The sequence below is a fragment of the Ceratotherium simum genome, chromosome 27, assembly GCF_057802395.1.
Source record: "Ceratotherium simum simum isolate JZ-2026a chromosome 27, ASM5780239v1, whole genome shotgun sequence".
Taxonomy (NCBI): domain Eukaryota; kingdom Metazoa; phylum Chordata; class Mammalia; order Perissodactyla; family Rhinocerotidae; genus Ceratotherium; species Ceratotherium simum.
The window spans coordinates 29,631,080-29,648,254 of NC_141926.1; the positions used below are offsets into that span (position 1 = coordinate 29,631,080).

Consider the following 17,175-nt stretch of genomic DNA (forward strand, 5'->3'; position numbering starts at 1 on the left):
TCTCCATCCATTTACTGTTAACCTATATATGACTTTATATTTAAAAAGGGTTTCTTATAGACAACATATTGTTGGGTTTTGTTTTCACTCTGGTAATCTCTGCCTTTTATTGGTGCATTTAGACCATTGCTGTTCAAAGTGACTACTCATATAGTTGGATCAATATTTGCAATATTTGTTACTATTTTCTATTTGTCACTCCTTTTCTTTGTTCTTATTTTTGTTTTCTATTCTTTTTATGCCTTTTGTGGTTTTAACTGAGCATTTTATGAGTCCATTTTCTCCTCTGCCTTTCCATATCAGTTATACTTCTTTCTTTACTTTTTTTAGTGGTTTCCTACAGTTTGCAATATACATTTACAACGAATCTAAATTTACTTTCAAATAGCACTATACCACTTTACAGGTAGTGTGAGTACCTTATAATAGCAAAATAGTCCCGATTCCTTCCTCCTATCTCTTGTGTCATTGCTATCATTCATTTCACTTATAAATAAGTGTACGTAAGCATAGATATGACATATACATAAGCATACACAATCAAATACACTGTTACTACTATTATTTTGAACAAATTGATATTTGTTAGATCAATTAAGAATAAGAAAAATTAAATTGTTATTTTACCTTCACTTATTCCTTCTTGATGTTCTTCTTTTCTTTATGTATATCTCAATTTCTGACCTATATTATTTTCCTTCTCTCTAAAGAAGTTCATTTAACATTTCTTGCAAGCAGGTCTATAGGCAACAAATTCCTTAATATTTATTTGTCTGAGGAAGTCTTTATTTGTCCTTCATTTTTGAAGGATAATTTTGTAGGATACAGAATTCTAAGTTAATGATATTTTTCTCTCAACACTTTAAATACTTCACTCCACTCTCTTCTTGCTAGCATTGTTTCTGAGGATAAGTCAGATGTAATTCTTATCTTTATTCCTCTATAGATAAGGTGTTTTTTTCCTTTGGCTTCTTTCAAGTATTTTCTTTATCTCTGATATTCTGCAGTTTGAAAATGATATGCCTAGGTGTAGTTTTGTTGTTCTTGTTTTGGTATTTTTTTCTTGGCATTTATCCTGTTTGGGGTTCTCTGAGTTTCCTGGATCTGTGTTTTGGTATCTAACACTAATTTGGAGACATTCTCAGTCATTATTTTTTGAAATATTTCTTCTGTTCCTTTCTCTCTTTCTCTTCCTTCTGATATTCCAGTTATACATATGTTGCACCTTTTGTAATTGTCCCAGAGTCTTTGGATATTCTGTTCTGTTTTTTTTTTTTTTTTTCCAGCCTTTGTTCTGTTTGCTTTTCAGTTTGAGATGTTTTTATTGAGCTATCCTCAAGCTCAGGATTCTTTCCTCAGCTGTGTCCAGAATACTAATAAGCCCATTAAAGGCATCCTTCATTTCTGTTACAGTGTTTTTGATCGCTAGCATTTCTTTTTGGTTCTTTCTTAGGACTTCCATCTCTCTGCTTATATTGCTCATCTGTTCTTGCAGGCTGTCTACTTTACCCATTAGAGCCTTTAGCATATTAATCATAGTTGTTTTAAATTTCCAGTCTGATAATTCCAACATCTCTGCCATGTCTGGTTGTGATGCTTGCTCTATTGTTTCAAATTATGTTTTCTGCCTTTTGATATGCCTTGTAATTTTTTCTTGATAGCTGGACCTGATGTACCTGGTAAAAGGAACTGCTAGGAATAGGCCATTTTACAGGTGGCGATCAGCGTATTTCCCTTCTCCCACAGGGAAGGAAAGAACTGATGGAGATGGGTATTTCTCTTCCCCCAGGCAAGTTGGGGACCAGTTAACTAGTTTTTCCTGAGGGCAGGCCTTGTTAAGAACAGAATCTGTTCTTCTGTTATTAAGAAGAACGACTCTGAAGTATTTTAAAATAGTTCCTTTTCCCCTCCCCCTGCAGGAGCCTGAGGGATTTTTCCTCTGACATTTGAACCTGAGCCTCCAACAATTTGTCAATTACATTTCAAGTTTCCTACCCAGGGACTGGTTCCCACAGCAATTTCCACTCCTGGGTCTCTGCTCTGGTAAGCCATAACTCCCCATATTCACCCGTCTGTCTCTCTAATCTTGAGGGCAGCAGTTTGCCCTGTGTTCTCATCTCTCTATGGATCCTAGAAGAGTTGTTGATTTTCCATCTGTTCAGGTTTTTCCTTGTTGTTAGGACAAAGTGGAGATTTCTGAGCTCCTTAGATACAGAACTGGAAGCTGGATAGTTTTTTTCTAATACTTATATAAAGAATAAAGGGAAGAAAAATAGCTAACACACTCCTGAAGAAAAGGAATAAAGTGAAGGTATTTGCCCTGATAAATAGCATGATATATTATAAAACTATAATAATAAAAAGAGTATTAGATCAATTGACTGGTAAAACAGAATAGACAGCTCAGAAACAGACTTATGCATATTGGAACATGATATATGATAGAAATGGCCACATAAAACATTATAGAAATTATGGACTCTTCAATAAATAATATTGGGCTAATAGTTATACATATGGAAAAAACTGGTATAGGATCCTCACCACAAACCACACACAAATAAATTCCAGATTGATTAAAGACCCAATCTCAAAGCTAACAGAAGATAATATAGGAGGATATATTAATGATCTTGGAGTAGGTTAGGCATTTTTAAACAAGATAAAAAAGGTACTAATCAGAAAAGATTGATAAAATTGACCACATTATATAATTAAAACATATGACATTAAAAGACATTATAAAGATATTAGAAGAATAAGCCATAGAGATATTTGCAATACATATAACATGCAAAATATTAGTATTCAAAATATATAAAGAACTGGTACAAATTAGAAAGGAAAAGAAAACATATTAGAAAAAAATGGGTGAAACTAAATGAACAGGAATTTCCAGAAGATAAAAAAGAAATGGAGAATAAACATATGAAAAGATATTCAATCTCATTAACAATCAGAAAAATGCAAATAAATATCACAAAGATCTATCATTCTACTCTCATCAGACTAGAAAATATTAACAAGTAAGAGAATGCCAAGTGTTGGCAAGCACGTGCTTCAAGTAAAACTCTATATAGCACGGACAGGAGTACAAATTTGGTAAAACCACCCTGACAAACAATTTGGAATTATTTTATAAAGCTGAAAATTTATATATCCTACATTCTCCTATTTCTAAACCATGGAGAAATGCCTTTATAATTACATCAGGAGAAACAGACAAGAATGTCTACAGCAGCACTCTTCGTGATAACAATTATAACTTGAAACAAGTGAAACGTCCATAAATGAGAGAATGGATAAAAAAATTTTGGATTTTTCCCATAATGAATTATTATATACGAATGAAAGTTAAGGATATACAGCTACACAAAACAGCTTACAAAGTAAATATTGAGAGAAACAAGTCACAGAAATCTATAAAGAGTGGATGCTTTTTCATTGTGTCAATTTCACTAATTTGAAACTACGTGTCCCCAAATTAAGGTTGCTACACGAGAAATTTATCTGAGATTGGTAAGGTGACATTTTTAACTCCCAGAGGTGGATATCATTCATGTGCAGTTGCGGCTCACACACATTGTCATTGATCTCGGCAAAGGACAGCAGCCAGGCCTGCAGCTCCACCACATCCCTCCAGATCTTCTCCTTCAGCGTCTCTGCATCTAGCCAGGTGTGGTTCAGCTCCAGGGTGCAGAGTCATCTTATCCTTCAGGTCACCTGCATCATCAAGATTGGAGGCCATGAGAGACCAATGTGTTTCCAGTTTGTCCTTGGTCTGTCCCACTAAGGCCTGGCTGACTTTGAGCTGAGAGAGGCAAAAAAAAAAAAAAAAAAGACCTACATGGACTGCCTTATTGGTTCCATAATTGCCTACATTCTAGTCCCTATGATAAATCCCTTATTCTATGTCACCTATACGGATTCTGCTTCCCTGATCACACCCTAACTGATACAAACAGCATGATGCCAGTGTGTAGTCAAATGTTTTAGACAGCTCAAAACTAAACCTAAATAACGTATTGTCTTGGTATGCATCATATTGATAAAACTATTTTTTCAAAGAAAGGACTCGGCAAACACAAAATTCACCTCTGGGAGGGAGGCAGGAATAGGAAACAATAGGAAAGAAACACTGGTAGATTCAGTGGTACTCGGAATAGCGTGGGTACAGTTCTCAAGGTGGGAGGGAGATTCACTGGTGTTCATTTTATTATTTTGTTTCACAATTTACACAAAGATTATATATATAATTTTGTGTGTATCAAATATTATGTAAGAATAATAAAAAATAAAGCACTGAGATAAGAAATAGGAATTAAGAAATCAAAAATTCGACAGGAAAAGAATGTAGTGTCCAGGGCAGAAAGTGCACCAATTTTTGGTACTAGCCCTAGAAAAAACTTATCCTCAGAGAGAGCAGAGTTTGGAACCATGAACAGGCCCGGGGGTAAGCCACATGGTAATGGGAGTAATTTAGAAGTAGAGCATGCTTTTGTAGTACTCTGCTTGTCTGTCTAATGAACTAAGGCTGCAACCAGTGAGGACTCTATTTTGCACCAAGTTGCAGCAAGTTCCTAACATGGTTCTCACAGCCAGAGAAGCAACGGGTTAGTCTCCCCACATAACACAGTTCTACACAGAACAGATGAAAAGAAAAATGCGTCCATACCTTTGCAGGGAACTTTTTCACTATTTTCTCACTCCACAAAAGAAACCAAATATCATTACTTGGAGATGATAGCTACTTAGAAAATCAAAAATAAATCGAGTGAGAATCAATTAAATAAATTAAATGTATCAAAAATCAGCAGTTTAAGAATTTTTAATTGACAGTGTAATTCTAACAAAGATTGCATGACAATAACATCAAAGCTACAGAATACCTTGGAGTAAACTTAACAGGGAATGTGTGATACCTACTTGAGAAAAACTAAAACTGTAGCACTGGATGTAGAAGTCCTCATTAAATATGGAAATATATCTTGTTGCTAGGAGAAAATCTCCTTGTTGTAAAGATGTCAATTCTCCTCAAACCAATATATAGAATTAAATTTTAATAAAAGTCCTAATAGGATTTTTTAGAAGAAAGGGAACTAAGTTGATTAAGTCCATGTAAAAACTTAAGTCAATGAAGAGAGACAAGAAATTATCAAAATGAAGAACAAGTATACATTTATCCAACCAGATATAAATATTTATGATAAAGCTTCAGTTATTAAAACAGTATATTACTGACTCTGATAATCAGATTAATGAAACATGATAGTCAAGCAAAAGACTCATGCGCATATGGAAATTTTGTATATGGCAAATGAAGCATTTCCAACCAATGAGGAAAGAACAGCTTACTTGGTAGATATTACTTTAACAATGCCTGTATATTTAGGAATAGAGTTGGAAATTAATCTCAGAACATACATTTATAATAAATGTCTGTTAACTTTAAGATTTGAATATTTAAAAAACATTATAAATATGTAAAAATAACATGTGAGAACACTGTTTAAATCTTAATTTGGGAAATTCTTTCAATGCATGACACCAACCTTAGAAGCCATAAAAGGCTTGACTATACAAAAATTTAAAACTTCAACATGACAAAAGATGGCACAGACAACATAAAAAACAAATGACATACCTGGAAAAACTACTACAACATATAATTGAGAGTATTGATGTGAATGTCGATAATAAGTATCTACAAAATAATAAATAAAAATGAGCAACTAATGAATAAAGGACATGAACAAAATAAGTATAAATGAATTATAAACACTGACAAAGATTTTTAACATTACTAATAAACATATAAATAAAAAAGAAAGCAACTGTAATGTAATCCCCCTTATGAGATTAGCAAATATTAGTAATATGCAGCACTGGTCAGAAGGCGGGGGGGGGGCACATACACATTTATATACAGGAGTATAAGTTGGTACAACTTTTTGGAGGGCAAATTAGCAATATCTATCTAAATTCTGAATATGTATAGTTTTTAACTTCTAATAAGTGATACAAAGAAAAAGGAAAGACAGATGCAGAAGGATTTCATTGCAGAACTATAATAACAAAAAGCTAGAAATAACACAAGTATCCAACATAACCAAATATCTGACTGCTTAAATAAATTACAGTACATTAGTGTAGTGGAAAATTACAAAGCTATTAGACTGGAACAGAATTATGTATAACAAGGCGGAAAGATATCCACTATATATTGTTAAGGGAGATACGCAAATTACAGAACAATATATATCATATGAGCACATTTCTGTTAATAAAAACTTATAGGTATGTTATGTATGTCTATGCAGAAAAAAAAAATTCAAGGAAACACTCTATGGGGAAGTTGGATTGTTTGAAGGGAAAAAGTTTTCCTTCTAATTTTACATACTACTGCGTTGTTTAAATTTTTTACGAAAGCTATATAAAGAAAATGTTTTCAGCTGGCCTAAAATTTAGAAAAAAATGTCACAGAAAAAAGAAGAAATCTAGGGCAGCAGTATATTTCACCTAGTCCTCTGAGCTCATCATCTTCATGAATAAAACAGCTCATTGCCGACATTTGAATTCTTAAAGTAGATGGCACTGAAATAAGCTTAAACCTATTTTCTAGAATAGTACAAAAGAAAATTTTTAGGAAAAAGGACAGCTAATTTTTCTAAAAATGTATTTCAAAGAGTCCTAAAGTTAGCCTAAAAGAGTCCTAACTAGACTGCATTACAAATATTATTTTCTTTATAGAAATTTTGGCCCGTTACCAATTAAATCTATCTCTTTCATTACAGTTAAAAAAGACTGAATACTTCCCTTTAATACATGCAAGTAAGTATATATAAATAAAAACATAAAATAATATCAAAAAAGCCCCTCTCCACCAACAGAAATCTTTCTTTGAAGCAGTGATCACATTTAAAATTATATGACTGTTACTGCACAAAAGGCACAATCTGCTCACCAAGAAACAAAAGCCAATCGTCAAGAGGCAAGATGGTAGAAAAGAAAGGCTTTTACACCTTGTTATTACAGCTTGTTAGCAAGGGGGAAGATGGCCAACTAACATCTCAAAGAACCATCCTAAGGGGGCACAAAATCCTACGGCAGTTATATAGGCCATTGGGTTATAGGGGAGGGGGTTAGGAATGTTGACCCTCTGGTGTTACAAACTGAGAGCGCCACACCAGATCTTTCAGTTTTCACTGATGATGGCTATCAGCATAAACTCTCTCTCCGGGAGTCATCACATTCCTAAGGAACTCAAAAGAACAAAGTTATCATCTTATCGCAGCTGGGAGGTACACGCACAAGCAGGGGTCATAAAATCTACAGAGAAGTTAGATCTCCTGAAGGGTGCATATCCAGCTGGGTTAGTTTGTCAGAGGTCATTCAAAGTTACAATAGGGCTTCTTTTCTACAATATGGCTTCCCTCATGTCAACCTTGTCTTGAGCTGGTATCATGACTATTTCAGCATGTAATTGTTAAATGTCTGGGCTCCTTCAACTAGGCTATAAACTCCCTGAGCTCAGGAATTCTTTCATTCTGGTTCCTTACTATAGGCGCAGTGCCTAGGAAATGGTAGGTATAAAATAAATATTTGTGGAAGGAAGGAGAGAAGAGACTGGGTGGGAGAGAGGAAGTCCATTAACAACATTTTAGAAGAAAAAGGAATCTCCAAGGCAATGGCAAAATCTCTGCTAAAGAGATGTAATCAATGTCATATAATCAATGTCACAGAGCTGGCCCTGGAACTCGCTTCTAATAGCTGGCCCAGAATTCTTTCTGCTATACCAGGCAACAGATGCTACTGTTTCAACTTAGTGGATTTCATTCCAATTTGAACAAACCAAAAGAATATCTTCATATACTTAGTACAGCAAATCTAGTAAAAATTAGCGAAATCTTTCAACAATTATTACTAAAATTTCAGATAATTGTTATTAAAATATTTGTGTGAGACCATTTGAATAGGATGAATGAATTATGAACATTTTTATATCCCTTCCCTTCTCTTCGTCTCCAGCCTGTATATAGCTAAGGCTAGAAAGCTATTTTATTTTGTGCCTCTACTGAATTTCTTCTTTATGTTGGGCAAAAATTAAGGCTAAAACTTTGTGTTATGGAAAACTAAATAAATACTTTGAAAAGACCACTTTTTTCACAGCTGCATAGTACTCTACTATCTGACAGAGCCATCAATGGTAGATGAATTTACAGTTATTTTGGGGAAAGAGTCCTACCATGAGCAATTAAGATGTGTACTTTTTAAGAATATCTGTAGATTTTTACCACTAGAATGTTTAGAATTTCTGGTGGTGTTCTGCATAGCTCTCATGTATGTCAGATTTTGTTTTGTTTTCAAATCAACTTTATTAAGGTATAATTTACATACAATAAAAAGCATCCATTTTAAGTGCACCGTCTGATGAGTTTGATAAATATACGTATACACACACATATATACGTGTATGTATATATATACTTGCAACTTTCTATAGCTGAGTAGTATTCCATTATCTGGGTACACCACAATTTGCATATCCATTCACCTGCTGACAGACATTTGCATTGCTTCTATTTTGAGGCTACTATAAACAAAGCTGCCAAAATCATTCATGTACAAATCTTTGTGTGGACATGTTTTAATTTATCTTGTACACAACTGTACAATAAAGTATTCACTCAAGTGTTGATGAACATATGGTTGTTTCTAGTTTGGGACTATTATAAGAAAAGCTGCTACATACATTCTTGTACAATTTTTTTGTGGATATGTTTTTATTTCTCTTGGTTAAATACCACGCAGAACTGCTAGGTCATATGGTAAGTGTGTTTAACCTTATAGAAACTGCCAAACTGTCCTGCAAAGTAAATGTAGCATTTTACATTACTGCCAGTAAGGTGTGGGAATTCCACTTGCTCCACACCTATGGCAACATTTAGTGAGTCAATTTTTTAATCTTAGCCATTGTAGTGGTTTTAATTTGTATGTCCCTGATGATAAGTACCTTTCCATGTCTTTATTAGCTATTAATATATTTTCTTTTATGAAGTGTCTGTTAAAATCTTTTGACCAATTTTTAAGTAGGTATTTTTGGTGATATTATTATTTTAGGAGTTACTCATATAGTCGGGAGTATATAGTCTTTTATCAGATATATGTATTGTGAATATATTTTCTGTTTGTGGGTTGTCTTTTCATTTCTTAATGGGATCCTTCCAAGAGTAGAAGTCTTTAATGTTGATGACATTCGAATTCTTTAATGTTGATGACATTCTATTTATCAGTTTTGTTTTGTTTTTATGGTTCATGCTTTCTATATCCTAAGGAAACTTTGCCTATCTGAAGGCCACACACATTTTCTCCCATAATTTTTATAGTTTTAGCTTTCACATATAGGTCTATGAGTGATTTCAAGTTAATTTTTGTGTATGGTGTGAGGTAAAAGTATCCAGGTATTCTGGAGGTTTCTGGTGTACTGCATTGCTCTTGCCTCTCCTACAGCTTCAGCCTCCACAGAATCCTTGAACTCTTGACACCTGTCTCCCCAATTTAGCAAGGCCATTGTGCTCTACTTGGGATTTCCCTCTCTGCACTAAAGCCTTAAATATGTCTCCAAATAGAAATCCAGGATGACTATAGAGTTCACCTCATTTCTTTCCCTTTTCTCAGGGATCACAGTCCTTCTCTACCTGTTTTCCAATGCCTGAAACTATTGTTTATTTTTGTCCTGTTTTCCATCTGTTTATGAAGAAAGGACAATCCTATTCATTCTAATCATGGCTGTAAATGGAAGTCTAATGTATTCTACATTTTGATCAATATTACCCTTTCAAAAGGTACTCCCACACAGACCTAGAGTGAGCAACTGCTGACACACTCACCAGCCTTGGTTGTTATCATTATTTAGTTTTCCAGTTAAATAGTGTATTACTTTCCTAGGTCTGATGTAACAAAGTACCATAAACAGGATGTTCTGTTAAAACAACAGAAATTTATTGTCTCAAAGTTGTGGACACTTCAAGTCCAAAATCATGATGTCAGCAGGGCCATGGTCCCTCTGAAACCTGTAGGAGAATCCTTCTTTGTCTCTACCTAGCTTCTGGTCTTTTGGGGCAGTCTTGGGCATTCCTTGGCTTGCAGCTATATAACTCCAGTCTTGCCTTCATTGTCATATGGCATTCTCTGTGTCTCCCTGTCTTTAGATGGCCATTTTCTTATAAGGATACCAGTAATATTGGATTAAGAGATCACTCTACTCCAGTGCGACCTCATCTTACCTAATTACGTGTGCAACAACCCCATTTCCAAATAAGGTCACATTCTGAGGTACTGGAGGTTAGGACTTCAACATATCTTTTCTGGGAGGACAGAATTCAACTTAGATTGCTAAAAATGACATGTTATTGTTTTGATTTATGTTTATTTAAATGTGACTGAAGTAGTTTCTTTCACGTTTATTGGGCATTTTTATTTTCTTTCTGTTAATTATCTATTCATATGTTTTCTGTTTTTTCAATTAGGTTGTAAATATTCATACTTTGAGGAGCTCTGTATAAAGCAAGGAAGTTAATCTCTCTTGTACATCATGTATATTTAATATTTCTTCAGTTTGTCATTTGACTTCACTTATATTTATATATGAATAATTTTAAATTCAATATAATCAAATTTATATTTTTTTGTTTAGTTTACTTTTGCTTTGCTGTTTCTGGGTTTTAAGTCTTAATTTAAAATGCCTCTTCCACCCTCAAGTTAATGAATAAAATCACCCATACTTTTTGAATTAAATCTTTCATCCATCTGGAATTTATTTTGGTGTTAAGGTGTAACATAACTTTCTATAATTAATGATAACAATAGCCAATTGTCTCAATACCATTTATTGAATAATCCATCTCCCTTTCCTCTCATTTTGAACGGAATGCCATTTTCTTCTTTGGTCCATTTTCTATTTCCTCTGTAGTACAAAGTTCTTTTGATTTTTGTAGTTTTGTTATATGTTTTAACACATGAAAGGGCTATTCTTTCATTAAATTCTTATTCCTGAATATTCCAAATGATTTTTTTGTCAAATTATAAAATATTCTGCTGGCATTTTATTTGATATTTCATTGAATTTAAAGATATAAGGAGAAGTGGAATCTTTAAAATAATAATTTCCTAGCACACAAATTATGTTCTCCAAATATCATGCCTTAATAAAAGGGTTGGGCTCCGTGGAGGTATGGCTGATTATAAGTGTGAGGGGAAAAAAATGAATAAGAGGATCCTGAGGCATCTTTTCAGAGCAAGTAGCAAGAAAAGTTAAGTAAAGCCTACTAGGGTTGTGCCTAAGGTACTCAAGAGCGAATTATGAAGAGGCTGCCACTGGCTGAAGTTGGGACAACATAAGTATCAAAAGGATAACAATTGCAATGAATTGAAACATATAACACCACATAACAACAGCTATAACAACTAACTGGTCACCTTTGGAAGATGCTAGTAAGCCAAATGATTATTTTTAAAAATAGAAAGAGAATGAATCAAGAATTAATTTTGCCTTTCTACATAAACTATACCACTGTGTAATCAAATAGTAAATGAGAGAAGTTTCTCTCTATAGATATATTCCAGCTAAGAAATAAAGAAGGAAAAACAGAATATCATTGTTTTGCAATGCTTAATAAATTAATGAGCTTGGGCATTTATCATCAATGAAAAGAGAGGCAACCACACATTACTTGCCTTCTAACAGAAAAACACATGACTAAAGACAAAATGGTCTTGCAAGGAAAAAAAGCCTAAATTATATCAAACCTCCATATCCAACTAGCAACTTATATGAAATATGCAAAAGAGTATTATGTTAAACTATACCACATGTTAAACTATACCACGGAGATACAATCAGCAAAATTCAGACTCTAGGAAACCTTGAAGGGCAAATGATTTATTTTTTAAAAACTGCAAGCTGTAGCCTTTATGATGATTCTAATTCAAAGGAGCAAACTGGAAAACAATATAACATTTATGAAGCAATTGGAAATTTGAGCACTGACTAGATTCTTAATAGTAGAGAATTATTTTTAATATTTGGGTTTGCTAATATTATTGTGTGTGTTTAAAAATTATCTTTATAAATACTTATTGAAATATTTAAGGATAAAATGATATATTTCCTATTTGCCTCAAAGTAATATGAGATGGGGAATGGGTGGAGATAGACTTAAAATATGATTAGTCACTAGTTGATAATTATTGAATCTGGATGAGGTACACGGTAATTAATTCTCCCTACTCTGTGTATACTTAAAATTTTCTAATAATAAATTTATTGAATTTTCCTATCCAAGAAGGTGTTGTCTTTTCATTTACTTAAATGTATTGTTCTAGTCTTAAGAGAGTTTGAAAGCTTTCTTCTTTTATTCATAAATTTACTTCTATTGATTTTATCTTTTTGTTTCCTACTGTAAATGGGATAATTCCTGCCATATTTTTTCTAACTGGTTATTGTTTGCATACAGGAAAGGGTTTTTTTTTGTAAAATGTTAATGAAGGGGACCCTGTTCAATTCTTATTGTCTCAGATATTTTTAGTGTATTGATTTTTCTATGCATACAATTGCTATCAACTGAATGTTTGTGCCCATCAGCCCCCAAATCCATGTTGAAACCTTACCCTCCATGTGATGGTATTAGGAGGAGGGACCTTTAGGAGGTGATTAGATCATGAGGGTGGAACCCTCATGAATGGGATTAATGCCCCTATAAACAAGACCCCAGAGAGTTCTCTTGTCCCTTAGGCCACGTGAAGACACAGAAAGAAGATAGTTGTCTATGAAACAGAAAGCAGGCTCTCACCAGACACCAAATCTGCTAGTGCCTTGTTCTTGGTCTTCCCAGCCTCCAGAATTGTGAGAAATAAATTTCTGTTGTTTATAAGCCACCTGCTCTATGGTATTTTGTTATAGTAGCCTGAACTAAGACAATAACCATACAATTAAAAAATGATGATTAATTTGCCTCTATTCTTTCCCCAAATTTATACCTTCTATCTTATTTTCTTGCACTGGCTGTTAATCCAGAACAATGTTATATAGGAGTATTCTTACCTCATTCTCAATTTTATTGGTAATTATTCTAAGTTTGGTGCTGTTTGTTGTTTGGTATATATATTTTTGATCATATAAGAAGTATTCACGTGTTCATATGCCTTTAAGTTTTTGTTATGTTTTGCTTTAATCATAAATGAATTTTTAAAAACAATCTGTTTTTTATTGGAGACCTATGTAATATATATTTCCACTTAAATTCATTTGAAACTTATGGACAATATCCAGAATATAAGCTATTTTTAAAAATAAAGGACAAACACACTCATCCTTCAAAAGTTCTTTAGTACAATAATAAGTGTCCTCGAAAAAACAACACATTGGCACAAGCGTTTTAGTTACAAATCAAATTTTCTTCCTACTGATACCTTTATGTGAAAAATCTTCAAGTAATAAATTTTTAATCCCCAGAATACAGAAATATATGGAACCGTAATAGCCTAGCACAAGACAAAAAATTTATAAATACTCTGGTTCATTAAATGAGATTTGTCCCGTTATGGCATAATTTTAACATAGGAGTAATCTTTTATGTTTAAATACTATAGTGTTTCATAGAATCTAACAATGTAATTCAAACTAAGTTGTAATTTCAATACACTTACTCTTTTAATGATTGGGCAGAGAACTGGATCAATTTTCCATTCAATGAACTTTTCTTATATAGATAAAGGAAGAAAAATAAGCATGGATTAAACAAGGACAATTAGTCCCCTGAATTACATTGATATGTAGTAAGATTTTTATTATTTGGCATGATTTTCCTAATGAAGCACATTTCTGAAATAATAATGAGAATTATTGGGATATATAATTAGACAACTTTTCACTCTACTATTTTTAAAGATTACCTCTAATCACTAAATTGAAGTGAGGCATAACTTGTTAAGAGAATGAACACTAATTGAGATCATAATTTTCTTGACTTCTCCTGGCCTCTATTTTTCATTCTATAAATAAGCAGGTAGGTCCAGATGCCCTCTAAGTTCATGCCCAGCTATGAACTTCATTTAGTTACCCACTTAAAAGCCTCTAATAAATAGTTACAACTATATAAAAAAAGGACAATCTGGCAGTTTTTAGTCTATTCCATTTATATTTATGGATATAATAAAAATTGATCCTAAATTTATCATCTATTTTTTTGGTTTTACTGCTTCCTTTGTTGATATACTTTGCTATATAAAATTTTAAAAACTTAAGTGATAGGTATTAACACTTCTCTATGGAAAACTGAAAAAATAATGTACATATTTTTATTTAATCCTACTTATTCTTCTCTATAACCTATTCCTTTTTCTACAAGTTTTATCATTTTTTGGTCCTTCAGAAAGTTGCCTTCATTACCTTGAATGATATATTTAAGCTTCTATTTTTTAAATTCTCTGTTTTATATAATACCTATTAACTCCCTGCTAAGAAAAATGAAGAAATGAGTGTATCTACATTTCTTCCCATATTCTTGCCTTCATCCTTATTTCCCAACTCTGATGGTTTTTGTTCTTTATAACATTACTATAATCCTCAGAAAAAACTAAAATAGTCTTACCAGCATTCTTATCAAAGTATTTCATTGTTCCTCTGATTGTAACCAAACAATAAGAGAGAGGTGATAACAGCCACTACCTAATTTAGATGATTTAGACGATGATATTTAGGACTTCTGAGCTGATGAGGTTTAGACGAGCTTTTTGGACTTTGCATTGATGCTGTAATAGGATGAGACTTTGAGGGATGTTGTATTTTGCATGTGGACGGATGTAAATCTCTGGGGGCCACAGAGCGATTTGGGGTAGACAGAATAATAGCCTCCCAAAGAAGTTCACAATCTAATTCCTGGAACTTGTGAATGTGTTATCTTACATGGCAAAAAGACTTTGCAAAAAATTTTAAACTTACAGAGTTTGAGAAGGGGGGGATTACTTTGGATTGTCCGGGTGGGTCCAATTTAATCACATGACCTCTTAGGGATGCAAAAAGATGCCTTCTGAGAAGTAACTGACCCACTGTTCCTGGCTTTGGAGACAGAGGAATTGCTGAGCTAAGGAATGCGTGGCCTCTAGAAGCTTGGAATGGCCCTCAGTTTACAGCCAGCAAGAAAACGGGGACCCTGATCCTGCAGTCATAAGAAAATGAATTCTGCCAGCAACTCAAATGAACGGGAAACAACTCTCTCCTAGAACTTGTAGAAAGGAATGCAACCCTGCTGACTTGCTTTAGTCTAGTGAGGCTCATACCAGATTTGTGACCTACAGAATTGTAAAATAATAAATTTGTGTTGTTTTAAGACACTAAATTTGTGGTAATTTGTTAAGGTAGGAACAGAAAACTAATATAACCTGTTTAGCTCCATTTTAATTCCTCCCCTAGGTTAAGGGCCTTCCAGTCTGAGATCACATAATCTCTCCCAACCTCTTGAACAAATCAGGATCCTATTAGAAAGGAGAAGGGGTGGGTGGTAGGGAGAATGGCAATGACCAGTGCCTGCAACAAATGACTAACCCTCCAGTGCCTTTACATCTCTAGTCCTGACTCTCACACTCCACCTTATGCTTCATGATCCAGCAGTGCTAATCGATGAGATTGTCTTCTGCTTCTATGCTCTTGGTAATTCAGTTCCCTCTTCCTGGAACACCTCCAGCCCATGCTTCATATTATCCCACTAACCCAACTCCTGGGTCCCTTTTACTCTTCAAAATACTGCTTAGACATATTCTCTCCCACTAAGCCTTCTCTTCATTTAAAGTTATACAATCTTTATTTCCTGTCCTCTGTCCGTACTGAGAGCACCCCTGCCTTCAGTTTCTGCCCTCTGTTTATACTGCAATTACGGTATACACCATAATAAATTACATTTATGTGTTTACCTTCTGTCTCTCCTTCTGGTTGTTTATAGTGGCTACCACTATGCTCAGTAAGTGTTTGTTAAAATGATAATTATACCTAATAATATTCATGAATTGAGTGCTTCAATTATGCAGTCTTTATAAGGAAATTGTACTGAATAGTACTCATTGTAGACACACGTAACACTTTTTATACTCTACATTAAAAGATTTAAAAAATACACAAAAGTGTAGAGAACATTATAATGAATCCCCATTAACTATAATTCAGCTCAATAACCATCAACATTTTCATATAGTAGTGCACCCTTACCCGTGAGAGACACGTTCCAAGACCCCCAGTGGATGCCTGCAACCCTGGATCCAGTACTGGACCCTCTACACTATGTTTTTTCCCTACACATACATACCTGTGATAAAGTTTAATTTATAAATTAGGCACAGTAAGAGAGTAACAATAACTAATAATAAAAGAGCACAATTATAACAACAGACTACAATAAAACTGACTATAGATCATAGCGACCTTAGCATACGACTTTTTCTCTTCCCTTAAGTCAAGAACTTTCACCTTTTCACTTAAAGGAAGCACTTTATGACTTCTCTTTGGCATACCCGAATTGCCAGCATCCCTCCTCTTGCACTTTAGGGCCATTATTAAGTAAAATAAGGGTTACTTGAACACAAGCACTGTGACACCACGACAGTCAATCTGCTGACTGAGACAGACTAACAAGGGGATATACAGCCTGGATACACCAGACAAAGTGATAATTCACGTCTTGGGCAGGACAGAACCTGAAGGTGGGAGATTTCATCATGCTCCTCAGAACAGCAGCAGCACACAATTAAAACTTATGAATTGTTTATTTCTGGAATTTTCCACTTAATATTTTCCGACCCCAGGTGACCCAGGTAACTGAAAGTGTGGATAAGAGGAGACTACTGTATATATTTTTAAATTGCCTAAAAAGCCAGTGGCAGTTTATTCCCCCAGCAGGCTGACCTGCTGTCAACAGAAATTGTTTGATTTATACCTAAAGCGAGGAAAGAGATTTCAATTCTCCAGGATCATAGTTCTGGTGAACTTGAACAGCAATAAGGGACAAAATTCTCTCAGAAGTAGCCATTAAGTACTACCAGTGACCAAAGAGCAAGAAAAATCGGGTATATTATGGACTAGAACTTGAAAAACAATTCACCACTGTCCTACATGGCCAATACTTG

The 17,175-nt window shown here is 34.0% G+C and overlaps 1 long non-coding RNA gene across 1 annotated transcript; it reads right to left on the reverse strand.

The window, feature by feature from the left end:
- Positions 1-2,834: 2,834 nt before the first annotated feature.
- Positions 2,835-6,040, reverse strand: LOC147913466 (uncharacterized). Its single transcript, XR_015548680.1, has 3 exons — positions 5,645-6,040; positions 4,676-4,747; positions 2,835-3,811 (listed from the first exon to the last, which is right to left on the reverse strand). It is a non-coding gene; the product is annotated as an uncharacterized LOC147913466 (long non-coding RNA).
- Positions 6,041-17,175: the final 11,135 nt, after the last annotated feature.